The following is a 16,106-nucleotide window of genomic DNA, read 5'->3' as shown; positions in this document are numbered from 1 at the left end:
TATAGGAAGATAGTTAGCAGGGATGACTGGATCAAGTGAGAATTTTTGAGAATGGGGGAGACAGTAGACAGTAGGGAAAGCCAGTAGACAAGAAGAGATTCAAGAGAAATGATAGAGTGGGAATGAAAGGGGGCCAATATGTTGGAGGAGACCAAATAGAATGGGATTATTTGTGCAAGTACAGGGGTTGGCCTTGGAAAGGTGTAAGCCCCCTCTTTGTGTGAGACAGAGATGAAAAAGGACAGTGACAGAATGCATCTGAGTGATACAGAGAAGAGGAAGCTCATGGTGAATGGCCTCAATTTTTTTTGTAAAATATGAGGCAAGGTTCTCAGCTGAGGGTGGGTGGGGGGAGCCCTGGGAGATTTGATAAGGGAAGAAAAGGTTTGGAAGAGTCACTGTAGAGAATGGGACAGTGAGCTGGTAAGAGAGGTGTAATAGAATTACCTAGCAGTGGTAAGAGCCCAGTTAAGGCTGTGTAATAGAAATTTGTAGTGGACTCAGAATCATTGGATGATTTCTCTACCTTTGTTCAGAAGCACATGTGTAGAAATGAAGGCAGAAGATAGTGGAGTCATCTAAGGCTGAACTTTTCAGGGCACAATCAGTGATATGATAAGGGGGACAGGGACTCGAGAAGAGAGCAATAGAGTTGAACTAGTTCACCAAGGGGTCAAGACGGGGGCTGGAGGAAGGAGAAAGTGGTTAGTGAAGGGGAGATGGCCTGTGAGAGAGCTAAGGGGTCAAGGGATTGGAGGTCACAGGGTGGACAAAATAGGATTTGGTAAGAAAAGAAAGAGGAAGAGGTGGAAAGTCAATAGAGTATGGCCAGACAAGGGGATTTCAGAATTCTGGTACATGGAAATAGCACATTTATAGGTGATAGATGATCAAGGGTAGGGCTATCTTTGTGTGTGGCTGAGGTGGAGGAATAGGTTTATAGAAATGAGTAGGTTAAGGAACTGAGTGGTTAGGGTGCTTGCGGAAGAATCATTAAGTCCTCTAGCATGAGTGAAAGAGAAAAAATGTGAATCAGGCACTAACCTTATTGAGGAAAGAAAGGGAGTGACTTAGTAGTCTGGATTTTGATTGGGCAGTCTATATAATTTGAATAAACCTCAAAGGAGGAGAAGTTATTGGGTGATGGAGGTAGGCAGAGAAACTGAAAGTGGCAATATGAAGCAAGGAGTATTTCCAACCAGTACACCAAAGAGGATAAGAGAAGGTACAGCCAGTAGTGGAAAGAGTGACCAGGAAGTCTGTGTCATCAAAAGGGAGCCAACCTCCACTGAGTACTAGAATATGGAAGGAATGAGAGAGAAAAAGTTCAGGATGAAGGGAAGTTTGTTGCCTGTGGAACAGGCATTCCATAGAGCATAGTGGAAGGAGTAGAAAGCATGTTTGATTGGGACTTTGAAGTGGAAGGGTTGAGGGAAGTAGGAATAAGGAATTAGGTGATAAGGGATGGGGAATGGGTTTTGGATGGTCACTTACCAGGGTTCAGGATTACTGGCATGTGTAGGATATGACCAGATATGAGAATTTTCATCATGGTGCAGAAGGCACCACTCCTCTTCCCAAAGAAGCCTAGAGATCAGTCAGAAGACAAGTACATCATGAAATAGAAGACACATGATCAAATGGTCAGGTGAGTGGCCCTATTTCACTACTCCTTTTCCCTCTGAAGGCTGAAGATTAGGCAGGACACAGCATAGCAGTAGATGGCAGTCCAACCTGCAAAACAGGAGACGGAAATCCCAGGTCCTCACTGTCTTTACTCTTCCTCTTTTCTCAAGGCCCAGGTGCAGCAGGAAGTTAAAAGGAAGTTTGCTCCTTTTCTCATTAGAGGCTTCCCACATCAGAGCTGTAGCAGGCTCTGTCAGTACTTAATCCCACCTAAAAACAGTAACCTTCAGCCCCTCATGAGACTTAGTCTATGGTAGAAATTCATACTTACCCCACCAGATCCCAGAAAGAGCAGTTGGATTCCCATAATGCCAGGCTATTCAGACAGTCTGCAGGCCCTCAGGCCATGGCTGTACTTAACCATTATGGGTAAAATAAAAAATAGTACAAAGCCTTGAAGTTCAATTCCATTGAAATGACTGAGAAGTGAGGGTATGGTATTGTGCTAAGCTGGGGAGGATACAAAAGAAGAATTTGACAGTTACTTGCCCTCAGGCCATAATTGAGGGTACACAGAACTAGCAGAATACGGTCATGAATAATGAAGTGCCCAAATGGCTATTAAAGATTCTAAGGCCTCTTTCATAATAGTAGCTAACTTTTATATAGGATTTAAGGGTTTCAAAGTGCCTTATGTATATTACGCCATTTGATTCATCACAACTAAGTAAAGTAGTGAGATTAATTATCCCAATTTTACAAATGAGAAAACCTAGGCTGAGAGAAATTAAGTGAAGTACTTAGGTTTACAGAGCTAGTATGTACAACAGAATTTGAACTCAGGTCTTCTGAATCCAATGCCAGGGCTCTATCTACTGAACCACCTCGCAACAAAGTAGTGAAAGTCAGTATGGCACAGTGGAAATAGTCAAGAAAGGAAGGGAGAGAGGAAAGGAGAGAAGAAGGGAAAAAGGAGAGAAAGAGTGAGGAAGAAAGAGAGGGAGGAAACAAGTATTTATTAAATGCCTATTACATGATTAGCACTTAACAAATATTATCACGTTTGATCCTCACAACTCTGGGAAGTAGGTGCTGTTATTATCTCCATTTTACAGTTGAGGAAACTGAGGCAAATATAAGTAAGGTGACTTGCCCAGGGTCACATAGCTAGTAAATATCTGAGGCTGGATTTGAACTCATGTCTTCCTAACTTCAGGCCCTCCTATCTATTCACTGATTCCTATTGAAAAATAAAGTGGTTGCATGAGGTACATTGCAACTCAAAATCTGGAATCTCATAACAGGAAAGATCCTACTGCCTCCATTTACATTCATTTTCCTTCTCTATTCCTACACCTCTCACCCTAGTTTTAACTCTTATCCACTTTAGAATAGTCAGTTGTAATGAAGTCCAGTCTCTCTCCATCCTTCCAATCCATGCTAGATTCCCTCAGGGATTCATTTGTCTATAATGCCGCTCCCGTGATTGGATATTTTCACTGGTTCTCTGGCAGCTGGGTGGTATAATTAATAGAGCACTGGGCTTGGAGTCAGGAAGACTTGAGTTCAAATCCAGCTTCAAATACTTACTAGTTACATGGCCTTGGGCAAGACACTTAATCCTGCTATCCTAAGTTTCCTCAACTGTAAAATGGAGATCATAACAGCACCTAGCTCCCAGGGTTGTTGTGAGGATCAAATGATATAATAATTGTAAATCACAGTACCTGGCACAAAGAAGGTGCTACATAAATGGTAGTAGTGGTAGTAGTAGCAGTAGTAGTAGTAGTAGTAGTAGTAGTAGTTGTTGTTGTTGTTGTTGCTGTCCACAGGAGAAGGACTGGACCTGAGATTTCACTGAAGGAGGGAACTCCTGGTGAGGAACTTTCCTTACCAATGCAGGTTGGCACCTTATCTGCAATTCCTAGTCTTAAAGAGTTGCCAAATCTAGCCTCAGAAACTCACTAAATGTTTGGGCAAGTCAATTCACCTCTGTGTGCCTCAACTTTCCTCATGTGTAAAATGGGAATAGTAATAGTACCAATCTCCCAAAGTCATTGTAAGAACCAAATGAGATAATTTTTGTAAAGTGCTTATCAGAGTAACTGGAACATTTTGTTGTTGTTCAGCCGTTTTCAGTCGTGTCCAACTCTCCCTGACCCCATTTAGGGTTTCCTTGGCAAAGATATTGAAATGGTTTGCCATTTCCTTCCCCAGCTCATTTTACAGATGGAAAACTGAGACAAACAAAGTTAAGTGATGTGCCCAGGGTCACAGAACTAGTAAGTGTCTGAGGCCTGATTTGAAGTCAGGAAGATGAGTCTTCCTGGTTCCCAGTCCAGCGTTCTCTCTACTATGCCACTTAACTGCTTCTTGGCACATAGTAAGCACTATATAAATATTAGTTGTTATTATTATTGAGCACTGAGAAGATAAGTGACTTATGCAGTCAGTAGGTGTCAGAGACACCTACAGGTTTTCTAGGCTCAGAGGCCAGCTCTTGATCCTTTATGAAATGATGGCTCTCTATTGGATATTCTCCAATTTATCAGTTAGTCAACAATTATTATGCACCTGCTGTGTGTCAAGCACTATATTAGGCACTGGGGTTACAAAGACAAAAATAAAAGTCACTGCTTTCAAGGATATTAACAAGGCAAAATGTATGCAAAAGATGAACGAAATAAATACTATTTGAAGGTAGTTTCAGCATGGAGGCACCAGCAACTTAAAGAGTGAGGAAAAGCTTCACGGAGGAGCTGAGTTTTGAAAGAAGCTAGAGATTCTAAAAGGTACATATGAGGCACTGAGGACAGTGTCTGCAAAAGCACAGAGAAGGTAGGACTATTGCAAGTGAAAAACAGCAAGAAAGTCAGTATGACTGGACCAAAGAATTCATGACGTAGAGTAATGTAATAAAAGTCTAGCAAAGTGGGCAACAGCCAGGTTAGGAAGAGCTGTAAGGACCAATGGTGAGTTAGTGGAGTTTGTGGGGCAGAGTGACATGATCAGACCAAAGCTTTGGGAATTTTGTGTTGGCAGCTGGGTGAAGGGCAGATTGGGGAAGGGAGAGACTTGAAAAACAGCGACCATAGTCTAGCTCCACTCTTACTTTCTAGGTTTATTTACCCCATTAACTCCTGTATGAACCCTTGTACCCAGGTCTACTTCTATACCATCCTCACCCAGGATATTTGTGTAAATCATACCCATCTTTCAAAGACCCAGCTCAAATCTCACCTCTGTTCCTCTTCTTGAAACATAATATATATGCTTTCCTATTACTGTCTTTTCCATTCTTATCTCCTCAAATCAGGGGTGGAGAACCTTCAACCTCAAGGCCACATATGGCCCTCTAGGTCCTTGAGTGCAGCCCTTTGATTGAATCCAAAGTTCCCCACCCCTACCTCAAATAGATTCTAAACTCTTCTCAAAACTGTGCCTTAGATCCTTTCCAGTGCCTTGCGTAGAATAGGCACTCAAAATATACTTGTTGATCTGTGAAACGAAAACATTCATACATTCAACATGTGGTCTTCTCTAATGGCATCAACTCAATATTTTGCAAACATTCATTGAGCACCTACTCTATACAAAGCAATGTACTAGATACACAGATTTTTTTTCCTTTCAGATCTATGATTTCATTGTTGTAGGCAAATACCTGTGAAGAAATTCTCCCACTCCACTCCCCATTGCAAGTTGGCAACTTCTTTAAAATGTGTAGTCTTAGAGAATTGCAAGGAGCATTGAGAAGTTAAATCACATCAGGAACTAAACTCAAGTCTTGCCAACTCCAAGGCTGATTGTCTATCCACAATGTCACATTGCCTCCTACCCACATATAAAATAAAAATGCCACATTCCCAGGATTCAAACCAAATTTTTCCCCATCAGATCCAGAAGACAAACTGGTGGTTGACCAGTTAATCAGCGCCCAAAAACGACTCCTCAGAACAAAAAGACTTCTGTCTTCTCTAGCACCTAAGACAGGTGAATTGTAATCACCCCATCTCTACTTCAAGCTCATTAGCAAGACAACTTCCTTTTCTTGACCAATAGGCAGTTACTTAATGTCTTTTTAAAGGAGTCTAAACTTTAGCAAATGTTTGCATGAGTTAGGCAAAAAGATTGTATAACTGACACAAAGATTTCTGCTAAGATGCTGTGGGGTGAGGGTTGAACCCAAGTGCAGAGCACCTCCTGAAACGGGAGGCAAATATTATTTCTATTGACTCACACTCTCCTCTGGCTTTCAGTACACGAGAGTTGAGCTCATTGTCTCTAACACTTTCACGGTCAGCACAGTGTGTTAAGTGGAGGCAATGACCTGAGCTTTCTCCTCTGCACACTCACTCTCAATACAACCTTGGGCACATTTAATTTCCCACCACCTCAGCTTGGGCAAAAAAGGGGATTGCCCTGAAGCACCAAATTCCTTCCAGCTCTAACTCTTAGGATTTTACATCACCTAATGTTTGCTTTCCTTCCCTATTTTCAAAGCACAAAGATGTTTAAACTCTTTCAGGACTGGTAGGTTTATCTGTATATAGAAATAGATATAGATATCTTTCTGTCCTTTCTTTCCTTTTCCTTTCCTCTTTTCCTTTCTTTCCTATCTTTTGTTTTCACATCATGTTAATTTCCAAATCTATTCCTTCCTTGTCTTTCTTGTAATGAAAAATGAAAAAGAAAGAGAAAAAAATCAATTCATCGTAAGTTAGCAGATGGAATGAGTCTTACAATCTATGTAATAATTCACATCTATAGTCCCCTTCTCCAAAGGGAAGGAAATGCATTTGCTTTACTAGAGTGGTGAGAAGCTAGCTTTATCATAATTACACAATATTCAACATTGTTTTCCTCTTTTCCAGTTGTCAGTCAATAAGCATTTATTAAGAATTCACTCAGTGTCAAGCAAGGCCAGATAGGTGGTGTAGCTGACAGAGTGCCGAGCCTGGAGTCAGGAAGGCTCCTCTTTCTGAGTTCAAATCTGGCATCAGACACTTACTAGCTGTGTGGCCCTGGGCAAATCACTCAACCATGTTTGCCTCAGTTTCTTCATCTGTAAAAATGAGCTGGAGAAGGAAATGGCAAACCACTCCAGTATCTTTGCCAAGAAAACCCCATGTGGGGTCATGAAGAGTCACACAAGACTGAAAAACAACTGGACAACAGTAAAAATGTGTCAAGCACTGTGCTGAGTGCTGAAGAGTAAAAAAAAAAGGGCAAAAGCATGAGCCAGGTCTCACGCCCTTAAGGAGAACCTTAAGGAGTTCACATTCTAATGGGGGATAGAACATGCAGACATCCATGTGCAGTGTGAATGGGAGACAATCTCAGAGGGGCAGACATTAGCTGCAGGAGGATGAGATAGAAGGTGGAATTCGATCTGAGTCGAAGAAAGATAGCCAAGGAAGCCAGGGCAGAGGTGAGAAAGGAGAACATTCTAGGAATGGGGTGTTTGTTTCCTCATCCACCAGCTAAATCTGCTTATTGGGGATCACATAACTACTGAAAATATCCATCCCCATATTAAAGAAGACTGCTCGGCTTCTGAGGGTTCTGATTTGGTTTTTACAACTTTTCAGGCCCACTTAGAGTATACAACCAATCAGTAGCATTCTGTGGCAATTTAGGATAGATAAAAAACACCTTAGCTATTCTGATCAATATAATGAACCAAGATATTTCCAAGGACTCACAACGAGAAACACCTTGAGAGAGAACTGATGAACTCTGAGTGCAGATTGATGTATAATTTTTTTACCTTTTTCTTTTTTATTTGTAATTTTTTTTTCATTTTTATCTTAAATATAAAATGAGAAAAGGAAAAAAAAACATTGCCAAGAACACAGCAGACCATAAGAGAGATTCAATATAAAACAATAAATTTCCATTTCAAGAAAACCATATAAAAATACTACACATTGTTTTCAAAGCTGCCCAGCTTTTCCTTGTTTCCTTGTTGGTTTTCTTTTGTTCTCTGCTGTGTACTTCTTATTTTATTTTTCACCTCCCCCCTCCATAACCCTAAAGAAGGCTACAATTAAATGTGGATATATGTACATAGATATCTATAAATATACACATATACACACATACTCATACATATATATATATACATATATATATATATATATGTAAAACCATTCTCTGCTTATTTCCTTTTATCATCTGTTTCTCTGAAGGTGGATAGCATCTCTCTTCATAAATCCAAGTCCTCCCATGTTTTTCTAAATTAACTTGCTCATCATTTCTTATACCACAGCAATATTCCAACCCAATCACATCCTACTGAGAGATTGTCTATAAAAGTATTTCCCCCTAATTTTCTGCATTCCTTCTATTCTTGGCTACACAGGTTTCATTTATACAAGAAATTTTTAATTTAACTTATCAAAATTTTTCTTTTTACATTTCAACAATGCTCTCACCTCATAATATAGTTTCAGGTCTGATATAGTTTAAGATCTGATACTACTGAATCTACTTCCTTCACACCTTTTTTTTTCCTTGATCTCTTTGAAGTTCTTGATGCTTTTTCTTCCAAATGAACTTTGTTATTATTTTATCTAACTCAGTAAAATGATTTTTTAGTAATTTAATTGTGATGACATTGAATAAATAGATTAGTTAGGTAAAACTGTAATTTTTAAAATTATATTGGCTTTACCTACCCATGAACAATAAATGTTTCACTTATTTAGATCTGAGTTTATTTGTATAAAAAGTGTCTTATGTTTATGTTCATATAGCTCCTAGGTCTGTTTTGGCAGGTATGTTCATATATATATGTATATATGTATATATAAAATATGGCATAAAATACTGCCTGTGTATTTTAAATGGTCTAAAACAATATTGAATAATATTGCTTTTTATCTTCATTGTCTTGATTTTTTTGTGAGACATGGCAAATGTAGAAATACGTTTTGCTTGATTTCACGCAAAAAAAAATTTTAAGAATGTTAAAATTAATAAATTTTAAAAATTATAGCACTATAAAAAAATAAAATTTGCAAAGTGCTTTACAAAAAAGAAAGGAAGAAAGAGAGAGAGAAGAAAGGAAGGAAAGAAATATCTTTCACATGAGAAAGATGGATAGAGAAAGGAGGAAATCAGTCAAGGGAAGGGGGAAAATTTCTGGGGGAATATTTGCCATGAATCTGGCAGTATTTCTTATCAGAATGGGGGGAAAATCTTGTTCAGGAGCAGGAAGGAATAGATGAATAAAAACTTTCATAATTGTTAAGAAAGTCCATCTGATCTAAGACAGCAGGACTGAGGTAACCATTTTTACAAAGCTATAGGTATCATTTATCCAAGGAAAACAAATAGTTTTTACAACAGTGGATGAATTCATTAGCTTTATTGTTTCATTACCTATTTTATTTTATTTTATTTTATTTCTCCTTCAGGAGACAGCCAGTGGTAAAGCAAGAGTTATCTCCAGCAAGAAACAGCAAAAAGGCCAGTATCATTAGACTGCAGAGCATGTAAAGGGGATAACAGGAAAGGCAGGAAGGGATAGATTATAAAGGGCTTTAAAAGTCAAACAGATGATTTTATATTTGATCCTGGAAGTGATAGGGAACCATTCGAGTTTATTGAGTAAGAGAATGACATGGTCAGAGCTGTGCTTGAAGAAGATCACCTTGGCAGTTGAATAGAGTTGAGAAAAACTATTAGACCACTGCAATAAGTAAGGAGGTGATGACAGCTTGCACCAGGGTGCCAGCTGTGTGGGTAGAGAGAAGAGGTCATATGTGGGAGATCTGTAAAGGTGAGGTGAGAAGACTTGGCAACAAATTGGATGTGTGGAATGAATGCAAGTGAAAATTTGGGGATAAAGCCAAGGTTGAGAGCTCAGACTAGGAGGACAGCAGTGCCCTCCACAGTAATAAGGAAGTTGAGAAGAGAGGAGGGTTTGGGGGGAAAGATAATGAGTTCTATTTTTGACATATTGAATTTGAGATGCCTAGGGAACATACAGTTTAAGATGGAATTCAAATGACAGAGATATGAGGCTGGAGGTCAGGAGAGAGGTTAGAGCTGTATAAATGAATCTAAAAATCATCAGCAAAGGCTTGATAGTTGAATCCATGAGAACTGATGTGGTCACCAAGTAAGATAGTATATAGAGATAAGAAGGCCCAGAATAGATCTTTGAGGGTTGGTAGGTTATGGTTAGTGGGCATGATCTAGATGAAGATCCAGCCAAGGAGAAGGAGGGGCAGCTGGAGGGGAGGAAGAGTACCAGGAGAGGAGACGTGTCATCCAGCAAAACTATAGTAGGGGGGGACCTCAACCACCCCCTCTCTGAACTAGATAACTCTTACCACAAAATAAACAAGAAAGAAGTCAAGAAGGTGAATAGAATTTTAGAAAAGTTAGATATGGTAGACCTCCAGAGAAAATTGAATGGGGATAGAAAGGAATATACTTTTTTTCTCAGGGGTACATGGCACATACACAAAAACTGACCATGTACTAGGGCATAAAAACCTCACAATCCAATGCATAAAGGCAGAAATATTAAATGCATCCTTTTCAGATCATGATGCAATAAAAATTATATGTAATAAAGGGCCATGGAAAGATAGACTAAAAATTAATTGGAAACTAAATAATCTAATTCTAAAGAATGAATGGATCAAACAACAAATCATAGAAAAAATCAATAACTTCATTCAAGAGAATGACAATAGTGGGACAACATACCAAAACTTATGGGAGTTTTATATCTCTAAATGCTTACATAAAATAAAATAGAGAAAGAGCAGGTCAATGAATTAGGCATGCAACTAAAAACTAGAAAAAGAGAGACGTGTCATCGAAAACCCAGAGAGGAGAGATTATCCAGGGGGAGAGGTTGGTTCTCAGTATCAAAGACAGTAGAGAGATCAAGAGGAATGAAGATTGAAAAAAGATCATCTGATTTGACAGTTAAGAGATCATTGGTAACTTTGGAGGGAGCAGTTTAATTAAAAGATGAGATTGGAAGCCAAATTGCAGAGCGTAGAAGGGAGTGAGAGGAGAGGAAGTGGAGGCACCTAGTATAGACTGCTTTTTCAAGGAGTTTAGGGAAGGGGAGAAGAGATATAAAATGATAGCTAGCAAAGATGGGACTGATCTTGTGAGGATTTTTTAAACATGAAGACATGGGCATTTTTGTAGGCAGTAGGGAAGCAACCAGTAGTAGACAAGAAGAGTGAAAGAGTGAGGATGGTAGATGGGGGCAACGTACTGGAGAAGATAGGATGGGATCAAGGATGCATGTAGAAGGGTTTATCTTGGCACCTTTCCATGTAAGAGAGGGATGACAGAAGAGAGAGTAGAGGAAGACATCTGAGTGATTTGAGATGAGGAGCAGGAGAGAAGAGGGAACTCCTAATGAATAGCCTTCATTTTTTCAGCAAAGTATAAAATGAGGTTCTCAGATGAGAAGACTGGAGCAGGAAGAGGATGCCATGGGAGGGTAAGGAGGGATGTAACATTGATTTGAATATTCACTATCTTTCCTTCTTAAAGATGCCCTGTACAAAAGCCCCTCTCCAAAATCTCACTGTGGCAGTACAGTGACTGCTGGGTTCTCTTTTTTTTAAATTTATTTTGTTTTTAATTTATGGAATAAAACAAAGCATTTCCATAACATAGTAGAATAAAAAAAGATGATTGCACATGAAACTGCAAATCTACTATGCACAACTTGCTATTCCTTTCAAACATACAACAAAATTATCAAGTAAATTTTTTTTTCCTTTTTTTCTTCCCTCCCTTCCCTCCTTCCCTAGAAATGGCTACCATTAGAGACAAATATATAGATATACACATCTATTAATACATTAATATATATTACATTATTATATATAATATGCACATACTAATTTGGGTGTTTTTAATAGTCAGTAATTTATTCACTCAAAGTCATTCTTTTTTTAATTGATAAATTTATTTTTAGTTTTCAACATTCACTTCCATAAGCTTTTAAATTTTAAATTTTGTCCCTTTCCTTGCCCATCTCCCTCCCCAAAATGGCGTGCAATCTGACATAGGCTCTACATATACATTCCTATTAAACATATTTTCACATTAGTCTTTTTTAAAGAAGAATTAAAACCAATAAGAGAGAAGAAACAAAACAAAACAGAAGAAAAAAAGAAAGAAGAGCAAATGGAATGCTTCAATCTTTATTCAGACTCCATAGTTCTTTCTCTGGATGTGGATAGCATTTTCAATCATGAGACTTTGGGGATGTGCCAAGTCATTCTTAAAATAATATTACTGTTACTGCATACAATGTTCTCTTGCTTCTGCTCGTTTCAGTATTCACTATTTCGTGCAAGTCTTTCCATGACTGCTGGGTTCTTGAAGGCTGTGCCAGAAGAGAATAAGTTCTATCGAAGTCTATGAAGCTAGTAGAGCTTCTGTCTAGCACAGAAGCAGCTCACCTGGGCTTGAGAGGATTATCACAAAGCTGGCCACAAGTTGATGAATATTTCAGCCTGAAAGATTCTTGAAGTTCATCTACTAAGTCAAGGAGGGCAACCATATGTGCCAGGAGAGAAAGTACTTGAGCTAAAAAAAAATTACATATCTTTTAAGAATAGAGATTATAAAAGCATAGATTTCAAAGACGTAAGAAAAGTTCAAAGCCATCCCCAGATTGGCCAAATGACTTGCCCAAGGTCGCTGTCCAAGTAGATTCCACAGCCCTCTTTGGTCTTTGTGGGGTTCCAATTAGGAAAAAGCCCTAAAATACAATAATAAGTGAAAAGCCATAAAAACTTAACCTATGTGAAAGGTGGAAGCCCAAACATGGTGACCTGTTTACAAATTGTAACTTAGATACTAAATCATAACTTAGACACTGAGTCAAAACTTAAGATACCTATGAGAGCTAAAACAAAAATATTGTGACTGGGACATGATCAATACACAAACTTATGTTTCGGCATAACATTGGCTTAACTCCCAAGCTCATTACTAAGCAGAAAACTAAAAATATCCATCAATTGGTGGTGATGCACTCTCTAGTTCCTCCTGCTTTTGTTTTCTATAATTACCACAGGGATTTCGGGGTTCTGGAGCAGAGATCCACAGAACTGTCTGGCTGCTGCCCCAGACTGAAGATTGCCCCTGTTTGTAAGTATTCAAAATGATTGATTAAACTACTACCTATAATCAATTTAGAGCTCTTCCTTTGGTATCAAAAGAACACCCCATGGTTATGGAGGAGGTGCAGAGTTCCCCAGCAAGGGGAATTCTGGACCTTACAATCCTTCTTCTATCTTCATCATCAGCAAGCCCTTCATGTCTGAATTCAGTTCTGCTGGTTGGCAGAACTACCTGTATGACCATGGGCAAGTCACTTGACTTGTAACTTAACCTCAGTTCCCTGGTCTTCAAAATAGGAAGTTAAGTTAGGCGATCTCTAAGGACACTTCCAGCTCCAAATATTAGGATCCTATGAATGACCATTTCATTTCTTCTTGTTTCATTCACAGTGATGATGGAGGAGAGTTGGTCTAGCACCTCCTCTCTATAATACCCATAGATGAAAGGGTGGAGTCAAGATTATGGAGTGGTAAGAAACAGTGTGGTGAGCTTCCTACCAAAAAACTCCTCTAAACAGATCTTGAAAATCGCACCAGATGAAATTCTGATAGAGAAATCAGCTAAGCTCAGCATAGACAGGTAGGAAAGTCTGTAGACCCAGGATGGGCCAAGCAGGGAGCTTGCTGCTTATGCAGCACTATAGCACCCAGGGAGAGACTGCATCAGTGTAAGAGGTCTCAGACCCCCTACAAGGCAGCACCAGACCCATACCAAGGCACAGTGATTGGGACAGGTTCCAACTGGCAGCTTTGTCTCCCACTATCCAATACTGAGGCACAGAGCAGACTGAGAAGGGGACCTGCACATAGGGGTGGCATTCCAGGGTAGGTTCACTCTAGGTAGTATAACAACAAAGTAAGAAATTCAGAAGCCAGCAGCAGCAACAGCACCAGTGCTGTGGCTCAGACCCCAGGCGCAGAGCAGAGACTTATTTCTTTCATGCAACCCAGCCGGCCAAGGAATAACCATGACAGAAACTAAAAACTAGAAGTGAACCTTCTGTTCTGCCGCTCCTTAAGCTTTCCAGGTGGTCTACTGTTGCTCAAACTCAAACGCAGGTGAAAAACTTGCAGAAGAGAGGATGTGGGAAAATTGAGATACTAATGCATTGTCTGTGGAGTTGTAAACTGATTCAAGCATTCTGGAGAACAATTTGCAACTAGGCCCAAAGGGCTATAAAAACATGCATAGGGGCAGCTAGGTATAGCACAGTGTATAAAGCTTCAGTCTTGGAATCAAGAGGACTGAGTTCAAATATGACCTCAGACACTTGACACTTACTAGCTGTGTGACCCTGGGCAGGTTACTTAACCCCAATTGCCTCACCAAAAAGAAAAAAAAAACATGCATATACTTTGACCCAGCAATACCACTACCAAGTCTTTATTCCCAAAAGACAAAAAGCGTAAAGAACAATATGTACACAAATATTATAACAGCTCTTTTAGTGGTGGCAAAGAATTGGAAATAGAGGGGATGCCCATCAGTTGGGGAATGGGCTGAACAAGTTGTGGTATATGAATGCAATGGAATACTATCGTACTACAAGAAATGATGTGCAGGATGCTCTCAGAAAAACCTGGAGGGGCAGCTAGGTGGCACAATGGATAGAGCACCGGCCCTAGATTCAGGAGGACCTGAGTTCAAATCCAGCCTCAGACACATAACATTTACTAGCTGTGTGACCCTGAGCAGGTCACTTAACCCCACTGCCTTGCCAAAAAAAAAAACCCATGGAAAGACTTATATGAACTGATGCAAAGTGAAATGAGCAGAAGCAAGAGAACATTGTACACAGTAACAGTAATACTGTCAATGACTTAGTTATTCTCAGAAATACAATGATCCAAACATTTCTAAAAGATTCATGATGAAAAATGCCATTTATCTTCAGAAAAAGAACTGATGGAGTCTGAATGCAGATCAGAGCATACTTTTTTTTAAACTTTCTTTACTTTTTTTTTGGGAGGGGGAGTCTGTTTTCTTTCACAACATGACTAATATGAAAATATGTTTTGCATGATTGCACATGTATAACCCATATCAAATTGCTTACTGTCTTAGGGAGTGGAGAGGAGAGGGAGGGAGAGAATTTGGAACTTAAAATTTTTAAAAATGAATGTTTAAAATTGTATTTGTGTGTAATTGGGGGAAAATTAAATATTAAATAATTTTTAAAAACACTTGAAGAGCTTAGACCAGGGGGCCAACAATCAGACTTTGCCCTGGATCAGACCACTTTAGGAGCCCTGAAAGCTTGCTCAGCCCGTCGCTGAGATTTTGGAATAACACTACATTCAATACTGCAAGAAAGCAGCAACTGAACCTTCCCAGACCTTCCTTCCAGAAGTGTGGGAGAGCACAGTCCTAACCTCAGGTCTAACATCAGGAAGGAAGCTAGAAGAATGAGCAAACAAAAAAGAACTCCATCAAAAAAAGCTATTGTAGTCCTTTAAATTCAAGACACAAACTCAAAAGAAGAGGATGACTCCAAAACCTCTACAAACAAAACATCAGAGAAAAACATAGCTTGGACACAACCTTAACTTGAATTCCTGAAAGAGATGAGGCAAGACTTTTTTTAAAAAGAGTTTTAAAATGTTTTTGTAAATGGAATGAGAGCACTTGAGGGAAAAACGGAAAAAATGAGAGCTATGAAGGAAAGAATTGGAAAAGGAATTAACGGCTTGGCACAAGAGGTATAAAACCTTGCTCAAGCAACAAACTCCATGAAAATTAGAATACACCAAACAGATTCTAAGGACTCCATGTAGCAACAAAAAAATATAAAAGTCAAAAGACTAAAAAAAAAAAGAAAGAAAAAATCTAAAATATTTCAAAGCAAAAATGACTGACCTAGGAAAGAGATCAAGGAGAAAAAAAAAAACAAAAAATCATTGGCCTATATGAAAGTCATGACCACAAAAAGAGCCTAGATATCCTATTGCAAGAAATTTTAAAAGAAAACTGCCCAGAGCACTTAGAATCAGAAGACAAAGTAGAAACAGAAAAAAAAAATACACTGGTTATATCCTGAAATAAACATCCAAATGAAACTCGTAGTAATTTCATAACCAAATTCAGATTTTTGGGGTCAAAGAAAAAGTCTGCAAGCAGTCAAAAAAGAAAGAATTCAAATCCTAAGGAGCCACAATCATAACCACACATAATCTAGTAGCTAACCTTATAAAGGAGAGGAGTACTTTGAATACAATATACCAGAAGGCAAATGATACTGGGTTACAGCCAAGAATGACTTACTCAGCAAAATTGAGTATAATGCTAAAGGGGGGAAATGGATCTTTAATGAAATAGAGGATTTCCAAGGATTCCTGGTGAAAAGACCATAGCCTCACAGA

At 39.0% G+C, this 16,106-nt stretch overlaps 1 long non-coding RNA gene across 1 annotated transcript; it reads left to right on the top strand.

Moving 5' to 3' along the window:
• The first annotated feature begins 1,200 nt into the window (after positions 1-1,200).
• LOC144455886 (uncharacterized) lies at positions 1,201-15,647 on the top strand. Its single transcript, XR_013484717.1, has 2 exons — positions 1,201-1,648; positions 12,701-15,647. It is a non-coding gene; the product is annotated as an uncharacterized LOC144455886 (long non-coding RNA).
• Positions 15,648-16,106: the final 459 nt, after the last annotated feature.

The sequence above is a fragment of the Phascolarctos cinereus genome, unplaced genomic scaffold (genome assembly GCF_003287225.1).
Source record: "Phascolarctos cinereus isolate Bilbo 61053 unplaced genomic scaffold, phaCin_HiC Scaffold_2;HRSCAF=192, whole genome shotgun sequence".
In the NCBI taxonomy this organism is placed as follows: domain Eukaryota; kingdom Metazoa; phylum Chordata; class Mammalia; order Diprotodontia; family Phascolarctidae; genus Phascolarctos; species Phascolarctos cinereus.
The sequence above is the reverse complement of the archived record's forward strand: the minus strand, read 5'-3'. Positions and strand labels throughout refer to the sequence as shown.